Source organism: Poecilia formosa, unplaced genomic scaffold, assembly GCF_000485575.1.
Source record: "Poecilia formosa unplaced genomic scaffold, Poecilia_formosa-5.1.2 Scaffold4, whole genome shotgun sequence".
Classification (NCBI taxonomy): Eukaryota; Metazoa; Chordata; class Actinopteri; order Cyprinodontiformes; family Poeciliidae; genus Poecilia; species Poecilia formosa.
In genome coordinates, this window is record NW_006799943.1 from 3,525,831 (window position 1) to 3,534,884 (window position 9,054).

Here is a 9,054-nt window from a genome sequence, read left to right on the forward strand (position 1 = left end):
CCTGAAAGTAAGACCTCTGATTTTAACCTCTTTCCCCCTGAGTGGCAATATTTGAATCCTCAGATGTCCTCACTGTATCGGTTCCTTCCTGATGCGAACTGACACTTTCCACCCGCCCCACCTCGCCGTCCCGTCCTGATGAGAAAGACGTCAGCAGACATTCCTTCATTCCTGGGTACTGGATCCTGCTTTAATAACAACCCCAGAGAGAGAGAAACACGATCCTTCTCAGTGTGTCTCTGGCTCTGTTTTGCCAAGTCTCATCTGTTTGTCTACATCTTTGTTTTCTCACCCACTGCAGTCATTCTCAAGCTTTTGCAATCATCTCCAGGTACCAACCCCCCACCCCACATAAGACGGCGTGGGAGCTTCGACACAGTAGTCATTGCTCATTTGTTGGCCTGGCCTGCTCTTTGTCGATATCCACATGCACCCACCCTCTTCACCGTTGAGTCAACATCCCATCACTTTCCAAAGTCATCCAACCTCCATCCAGCACCCAGGCCAAGTTCCGGCCATGACTTTCCGAAGGCAGCCCGTTGGACTCTGGTGCGACTGTGCCTCGAGGCAGGGGTCAACAAAGGTAAGGAGGAAGTAACTGGAGATTTTTAATTATGGGCTTCAGTGGTGCGATGAGCAGCTCAGCTAGTGGCTCCGAGTTAAAGAAGACGGGGGGAAAAAACAGAGTTTAGCAAAGATCTTGAGTTTCAAAGGGCACTCTTTAAATTGCCACCTGGCAATGGTTTGGTATGAAAGAAGTGGCCATCATTTCCAGCTAAATCACAAATTGAGGCAGCTTAAGAAAAGACTATGACATTCTCTGTAATTAATACCCTGTGGATTCACCCTATTTGCTTAGATTATAAGTACAGTCAATGGCTCAGAGTCTAATTGGCAGAGTAGATGGTAAATTAGACATGGCAAGCAAGTCTGTTCCTAAAGCAGAAATCAAGTCATGTGCTGTGCAAGAAAAAAAAAAGACTCCAAGCTTTTATAGGTCGACTTATTTTTTTTTCTGTTGGGTAGTTTCTAATTCATTTTGGATGGCTAAAAGGCCCAATTTTCAGAACTTCACTCATCCTCAGTGAGGAAAGCTGCTATTGGCTGTTGAAAGTTACTAAATGACATTAAAGGCTACTACACACTCGGATGTATTGTGCGTACTCTCATGATAAATTCCTTCATTTCCCACAATCCGAATGACTACGAGCAAGTTTGATCAGCTCGTTGGGCGCCTAGTAACATTTCTACCAGGACAGCCACCTCGCAACTGTTCATGGTGACTGCCAACCTTCTCAGCTCAACTTCATATATGAAACAATTTGATGTGAACACGGTTTTCCGCCGGAGTTTATGCAGCAACACTGAGTAAGTATACGCAGCAGAAAAAAATATACCTGTGTGTGGATGTGCCCAGTAGAGTTTGCCTCGACTACGCACAAACCTCTGCGGGGTGAAGTACAAACAACGCGACACCTGCTTCGATGTGTATAAAAGCTGGACTGTGCCTGTTGGGAAAAAAAAACAAAAAACATACACAACAGTCACTACGCTCTCACCTTGAAGGGAAAGTGTTGCTGCTTTTTTCGCTGTATAATTTTAAAAGCTTGCCTCCTGCAAAAGGTAGTTCAGACTTCCCTTCACTCCTGAGTGGATTGCTGTTGAGTGGATTGCTGTTATATTATTGCAGGATGAAGTCAAACTATTTGCAGTAGTGTAAAAAACAAAAACAAAAAAACCCAGTTGATCAATTTGTATCTCTTAAAAAGGTAACGACTATTCCTCAACACCTTTTTGTACAACACTGAATTTTGGATTTTGAGGATGGTATTAGTGAAAAATATCAACATTTTCTGCTTTTAATTTTCAAAGGGCCTTAGTCTTTAATTTTGTAATATAAAACTTTCAAATCTAACACAATGTAACATGTTATTAAATCAAGTAGTCGGGTGCTGTCGATACGTAAGATTGTTTTTCTCCTTTTTCCTTGTGTTTGAATGACGACACCTCAAACTCCAACTCTTTTTGTACCGTTTCATGGTTGTACATGGAAAACCTACTATTACGGTGGTAATAGCTTGAGAAGCTATGAAGTAAGATATTTTGATGGCAGGAAATCAGACTGAGCAATTAATTACAGCAACCTGTAATGTGGTCTCAGGGATTGCTGAGACGAGACAGGTCAAAACTGGGTGGGAGGAAATCTGGATTATCATTGAGGCAAGACGGATTGGATTTGGCTCCTCTCCAGCTAAGGATCAGACGTTTTGAGCTAGAATTTCCATGGTTACCGTCTTATTTCCCCTCCTCTTCTTACAACACAAAGTTGTAAGACAATCATTATGCTGTCATTTCTTTCGGGGGGGCTTTTTCTCACAAGTGATGTTCATGTCATGTACCAAGTAGGGAGCTCTTCAGAAGTCGTGTATAATTTTGAACTTCAAATCAAACCTCACAGACCAGTTACTCGTTTTGAAATGGTAACAATAGACCGTCTCCTCTGTCCACGACTTCCATCTGAACCCCATTTAGCGCAGAGCTACGAGTCATGGGCACAATCACAAGGAAATCTGCGAGATAAAGCCTGCTCGGAAAAGCTTAGTTGGGAATTAAATGATCAGTGTGCCGCAGGATGACTTTGACAGTGAGGAAGCTCTGGAGGTGAAGAGTCCAGATGTAACAAATCAAGCCAGGACACAGTGCTTCGGCCACTTTGGTTTAAATAAAGCACATGCTTGAAAAACCAGACAAAAGGATCACACATGATCATCAGTGTTTCATAAATTTCAGATGGATTTTGAATTTTACAGCAAAAAAACATGTATGGTTTAAAGATGCAAGACTGAACATATCAATTCTGAACAGTGGGAGGTTAAACCAGGACGTGGGTTAATCAGGAGGAAGAGGAGAGAAGTAGATGCTTCCTCGTAGAACGCCCTGAACGAGCCGTCAGCAGTAAGGAAGGCCAGCGCCGGACACGCTGAAGCTTTAGCGTTAGTTTATCCGTACTGCTCACCTGCTTTACAGTTAAAGCCACGTGTTTCTGTCGGGAGCAGTTAGCTTATCTGAAGTTCAGCGCTCGGTCTGTAAGCAGCCTTGTTGGATAAATCTATACTTTATTTTTTTGAATGCACTTCAGAAGGCAGCTTAATCGTGGTGAGACAGCCGGCCACTGTAATCATAGAGCACTTCTGCCTCAGACATAGAGTAAACATTCCTGAGCTTGACCCATAGCATGTGTTCTGAAATGTCACGTTTATTGGTCCAAATCTGATATTTAGAACAACCTGTGATAATTAAATCCCTTAAATTTCCTCATAACCAACAAACCAAAAGAAAAACTGACTAAAAGGTCTATTTTGCAATGAACACTCCAGTTTCCTACAAAATATTGACTTTAATTTGACCAATTTTAATCACTTGTAATGCTTTAACATTACAACTGAGCAACTGAGGTATGGCGCAGTTTAAGGATGGCAAATGAGAAGGAAACTACTCACTTGTGTTAATTTTAGACAGGCTAACAACTAGCATGCTAGGCTTGTCACCCAGTGGATTGCTGTTTTGTGTATTTATTTTGTTTGTAATTAATTTGAAAGCTGCTATGTATTTAAAGTTTTCTTTCTTACTTTTCTCTCTCTGATGGCCATTAGCATAGACAGGTTAGCATTAGCCCTTTCGCCATTAGCCAAATTGTAAGCCTCAATCAGAAGCTAACTTCTGCTCTGTGTAATACAGAACTTTAATGCTTGGTATCACACTGGATTACAGTAAACTCTGTCAAGAGAACTTTTGTAAAAGCCTCTAATGTCTGACGTTTACAGATAAAAGTTTTCTTTGAAGAGGAAAGTACGAGCTTATCCCAGGCTAATGCCTGCACATCCAAGGCTAACGCTATTATTTGTACCGCTTTGTGCTGTGTAGACGCTCATTTTGATTTTTCTTTGAGTGTAAATGTCTCTTTTGTCCCCTCTTCAAATGAAAAACCAAAATGATCAAATGTTTAAATCATAATGTAACTATTCTTCAGAAAAAAAAAAAACAATATGCCCTTCAAACCCTACATTCTCAGTTTAGTTTTTTTCTTCAAACTTGCAAAAAGATCAATTCAAATTCCATACCTTTGCAGACGAAGAGCCTTGTTTGATTTTTTGTGTGTGCATGTGTGTGTAGAGTCTCGACTCCTGTGTTTGCTCTGGAAAGTCAGAAAGCCAATAAAAATAAGCGTCCCAGACCTTCGGTCGTGAATATTATGGTAAGTGCGTTTGTGAACACTACGTCGCAAATATTTGCTTTGCAATTCTGATGGACTTTTCAGGCCGACCCGTGTCACTAGAGCCTGCTTGTACAGCTCAAAAATGACAAATTGTCTTAAGTTGTTTGGTGTCCAGACAAAGGAAAAAAAAAAAAAAAAAAAGTCACACTATCCCAAAAAAAAAAAGGCACTGATGGCTTTATTTTCCGCCAGCAGCTTGAACTTTGACTACTTAGGCCGTTAAACCTTCCGATGTCTCCCTTTCACCAAAAGTGTTCTCATAATCCGGATGGCTGCGGTCGAAGCAGGATGGAGCTCTGAGTGGAGCGTTCCAGCCAAAGTACTGAGATATCATCACCGTTTCATTAAACGAACATCTCCGTGGTTCCGAGCAGGAAGAGTCTAATGTTTTCTGACGTGCCAGGAACCGGGGGGAATGGCAGGAGGAAGAGGCCTTCGAACACACTTCAGAAGCCTTTTAAATTATTTTTAGTTTATGACTGCATTACACATCCACTTAATTTTACATCATAACGTGCTTCAAGCTGTTCTGGTAAGTGATTAAATGGATACGCGATAGCATTCACATGAAAAAGAATAAAATAAAAAACACGTTTATTCTTCTACTTTGATTCATCTGCTTCTCGAGGAATGCCACAATGGAGGTTAACTTGGAGAAAACACACCTCAACTGTCTAGCTGCTAAAACGTTCCAGATGGAGCCGTCTGAGCAGACAGAAATGACTTTTCTTGCACAACCCGGTGAAGTTTTAAAACGCACTACTTTACAAAATCTCTGCAGGTTTTTGCAACAGCAAAAATTCAGACCAAAGTGGGGAGGACGGAGTCCGTCGATGCTGCTGGAGTCTGTAAGTCAGCATCACAAAAACTCTCCAAACAAAAAGTACGTCAAACAAACCTAAATTTCTCTAGTAAACAGAAACCGCTCAAACATTCACATTGTAGTTAAAAGTTGGCCAAAGCCGATTTTTTTTCCCCTTTCCCAACATGTGGTCCGTTTTTTTATGATCTAAACAATAAAAATGAAAATAAAAAATGTCCTTCTTTCAAATCTGAATGTGGCCCTAAGTTGGAAAACTAATTTGTTTTGAAATGGTCGTGTTGGATTTGATCCAGTTTTTGCGTCATTTCGACGTGAAGGAAGCAGACATGGTTGAATGACAATTTTGTTGGTTCCAACTTCAGCATTTAAACACAAGCGGCACAAAAATAGAAATTTCAGAGGTTATCACACAGAGGTAATGCATTGCTGACCACAAGATGCAAAAGCAGTATGACACAAAGTGGCAAAGATTGTATTCATTCACCATTTGTCCCTTAAACATGTTCATATTTTATGAATTCCATCTTATTTTAGTTATTTGTAATGTTTTAGTTTAACATCGCTAACTTTGCTTCATGTTATTGTGGAATAGCTCGGGGTAGCATTCTGTTAGCTTGCATCCAAGCATGTTTTTAAAGCTAAAGCTTCTGAGCAAACAGGTCATTTATAAAATGTCTATTAAAATGTATGTTTCTGTTAAGTTACATTTGTTAATGTTTCTTTGTTTGCCGCTTCGTTCAGATCCCACATCCAGAACAGGTGTAGGTCAGGGGCTGGCCAAGCACTTCCTGTTGAAATAGGTCCATGATGTCATTGATGACATCACTGGGTTCAACCAAATGTTTTTTTTTTCTTTCTGGAAAGCATTGTTTATTCTCTTGAAAGTAACCTTTTTAGTTAGACTGTATGAAGTGTTCAGCTTTGCAGTTCATTTTACCTTGTAGATGAATTTGTAAAATGTGGTGCAGACAGACGATATACACCAACTATTGCACTATAAGACTGTAGTTACGGTTATGGCTGTAACAGATTTGATGAGTTTGATACCAATATGTTAGCTTTTATTTTTAGACAATATTTAGCACAGTTTTATCCTGACCTTTAAGAGCTGACATGCATATTAACCAGTAGAACATATTCAGTGGGTTCTTGTCGAAAAAAAACATCTGCTAACAATTCTGTCCTGTTAACCTACCTTGTCTTAAAGGAGCAGTATGTCTTTCCAGTCATATAGTGCCGTTTTATAACACAATCAAGAAACTATGTTACCTTCTGTTGTGTGCTACACATATCAAATATGACTTAAAAGAAAATTGAAATTGTAAATTTAACTCCTTGAAAGAGACAGAGCAGTTCTCTGTCTCTTTAAGAAACTCCTGTTCTTTCTGAAACTCCACCTTCAGGAAGTCATCACAACCTCTATGGTTAATAGAGGAGCCATGGTAAAAATGTTCTTAACCATTTAACAACATTTTTACCAGTGTTGCACCGAGAAGTAGCTTGTATAATAGGATGCTCAGTTCCACCAGGTGTTTACTAATTGCTGCTGGCTAGTCTGAAGGAGCTGAGCGGGAAATTAGGAGAGGGCTGCTCTGTGAGGCAGAAGTTCGGAGGCTTGGAACCTGCAGCTCTCAAAAGGCGGGGCTAGGTCCAACCAGGCGTTTCACACAGCTGGTTTCCATGGGAGATTAAAGATTGAAGGATTCCTCAGACATGCATGAAAGAACAGAACACACTCCAGTTATGTTTTTGATAAGGGAATAACTTCATAACACATCATGTAAAGATTAGGTTTGCCTTTACTTTAAATCAAATAAGTCTTATTACATCATTCAAACTTCACCCCACTAATTTTAATGACTTGCAACTGTGAAGACGAAGAGGGACCCAAACAGGAAATGGAGCGACCGTGCCCAACGTGGACAGAATTCGATATGAAAACAGTAGAAAACAGTAAGAACCATCTGCCCTCCGCCTGCCTCCTTTTACAATTTAATAAAGTGTAAAAATGTGCTGCGTTATATTTGGACCTCCTGTGCCGTCCAGAGTAGTGTTTCGCTGCGTCAGAGCTTCTCTCTCTCCGTCTCCGCGGGAGTGGAGGGTGCTGCTCTCCGTCCAGGCTGAAGGAGGGAGTTTTCCAGTGGCACGAGCCACACGCTGACAACTGCTGATCTCTTCCTCCCCTGAAACCCGCCTCCTCCCTCATACACACACTCGCTCACACACACGCACACACACGAGATGTACTGCGCCGCACTAAACCCAAACAACTGCTCAGCATTAAGGTGCGGATCTGTCATTAGTTAGCTTGGCCTAGCTGGGTGAGACCGCTGTTATTGTTAAATGGAGGGCTGTTTGCACAAGCCATATCTTTGGAGGGAAACGGTACCGCTCTGTGGCTTTTTTGCCTCAGCCTGAGCGGATTGTGTTTCTGCTCTCCTTTCAAACTTCTCTTATACACTTGAGCACTTGATGCGCATATTTTAATCAGCTTAGGCTGCTGGGAGATAGGTCCAGACGCACAAAGTGACGGGCGGCTACGTTGGAGGGAAGTACGGTGGGCATCTGTCAGCCGGCATGGCACGGCATACAGCTGAAACAAAGCGACAAGAAAATATGCATCATGTAGAACATCTAACTTCGTTCTTTAACTGCAGCAGTCCCAGTTCAGCGCTCAAGAAGAGCGAGGCAGATGGCACGGTCAGACAAAAGGGAAGCTGTTAGCACGATGTAGAGTTAGAACCACGCTGAAAAAATAATGAAATAAAATTACGGGATTAAGGCTATAACATTATAAAAAAGTAGTATGAATAAAGTAATATTAACAGAATAAAGTGGTATGAGAATAGAGTCAAAACACGAGACTGAAATTGTAGTATCACGAGAATAAAGTTGAAAAACGAGAATGAAGTCACAGTATGATGAGAATAAATGTCTTAGTTGTTGTAATACTTTGACTTAATTCTTGTATATCAATTTTATTCTCATACAACTTCATTGTCTAGATATGACTCAAATTATGTCTTTAGTCTCATTTTATTTTAACTTTTTTCTTTAATACTACAACTTTTTTCTCATAATTGTCTTTTATTTTTACACAGTACAGCCCCAACACTCCGTCGCACATCAGCTCCAAAAACCACAGAAAACAAAAAAAGAAAAAGAAAAATTGTAAAAGCGAACGCAGTGTCGGTGCGACCCCGCCGGGACCGCGCTCAGGGTGAAAAGCTCAGGCGGGCTCCACTCGTCCCCTCCCAGGACTGCAGGAAGGCTAAGAAAAAATAAAAGAAAATGGAAGGCATTCGTATGTGTCGGAGGTGGACGGTGAGCTTCTCCCCTGGAAGGTGCAGCAGCCTTTCCTAAGTGTTGTTTAAACATCATGGAGAGCCCAATGACATTTATTTGACGAACACCCAGCGCTCAGGCCGTCACATCAGAGTGGAAGAGACACAGTGACTCAGCGCAGAGATTAATCACCGCAAACTTTCCAAGAACGGCACATCACATCTAGCTAATGACTGCAGTCGCCAACAGACAAATATGCCTTATTCAGAGTTTCTCTACTTCTTTTGACACTTGGGGAGGGGGGGACAGTTTTCCAAAGCACCCTGGCCTGATATAAAAATACAATCGCCCTGTTTGTTAATATAATGAATTAACTGTGATTAATCATATATCAGGGTTCAATTTTACATGCCAAACCCAGACCTGATTACTGCCGGACCAGTTCTATTTTACATGACTAAGAAATCATCTAAAATTGAACTGGTATACAACAAGAAGGCACCTTTTCATCCTCTGAGCTCGGGTCCTCTACCAGAGGCCTGGGAGCTTGAGGGTTCTGCGCAGTATCTTGGCTGTGCCTAGAACTGCACATTTCTGGACTGAGATGTCTGATGTTGTTCCTGGGATCTGTTTGAGCCACTGCCCCGAGGGCCCCGATGACCACAGGCAC

At 41.4% G+C, this 9,054-nt stretch overlaps 2 long non-coding RNA genes across 4 annotated transcripts in view; one reads left to right on the forward strand and one right to left on the reverse strand.

The window, feature by feature from the left end:
* LOC103143654 (uncharacterized) overlaps positions 1 to 9,054 on the reverse strand; it is a 168,972-nt gene that overhangs the window by 58,716 nt on the left and 101,202 nt on the right. For all 3 annotated transcript variants that reach the window (XR_476819.2, XR_001663151.1, XR_001663153.1), the window contains exon 3: positions 1,398 to 1,508. This is a non-coding gene — a long non-coding RNA (uncharacterized LOC103143654). The remainder of the gene's footprint in view (positions 1 to 1,397; positions 1,509 to 9,054) is intronic.
* LOC103143647 (uncharacterized) overlaps positions 1,438 to 9,054 on the forward strand; it is a 38,627-nt gene continuing 31,010 nt past the window's right edge. The window contains exons 1-2 of the long non-coding RNA XR_476818.1: positions 1,438 to 1,504; positions 5,859 to 5,864. This is a non-coding gene — a long non-coding RNA (uncharacterized LOC103143647). The remainder of the gene's footprint in view (positions 1,505 to 5,858; positions 5,865 to 9,054) is intronic.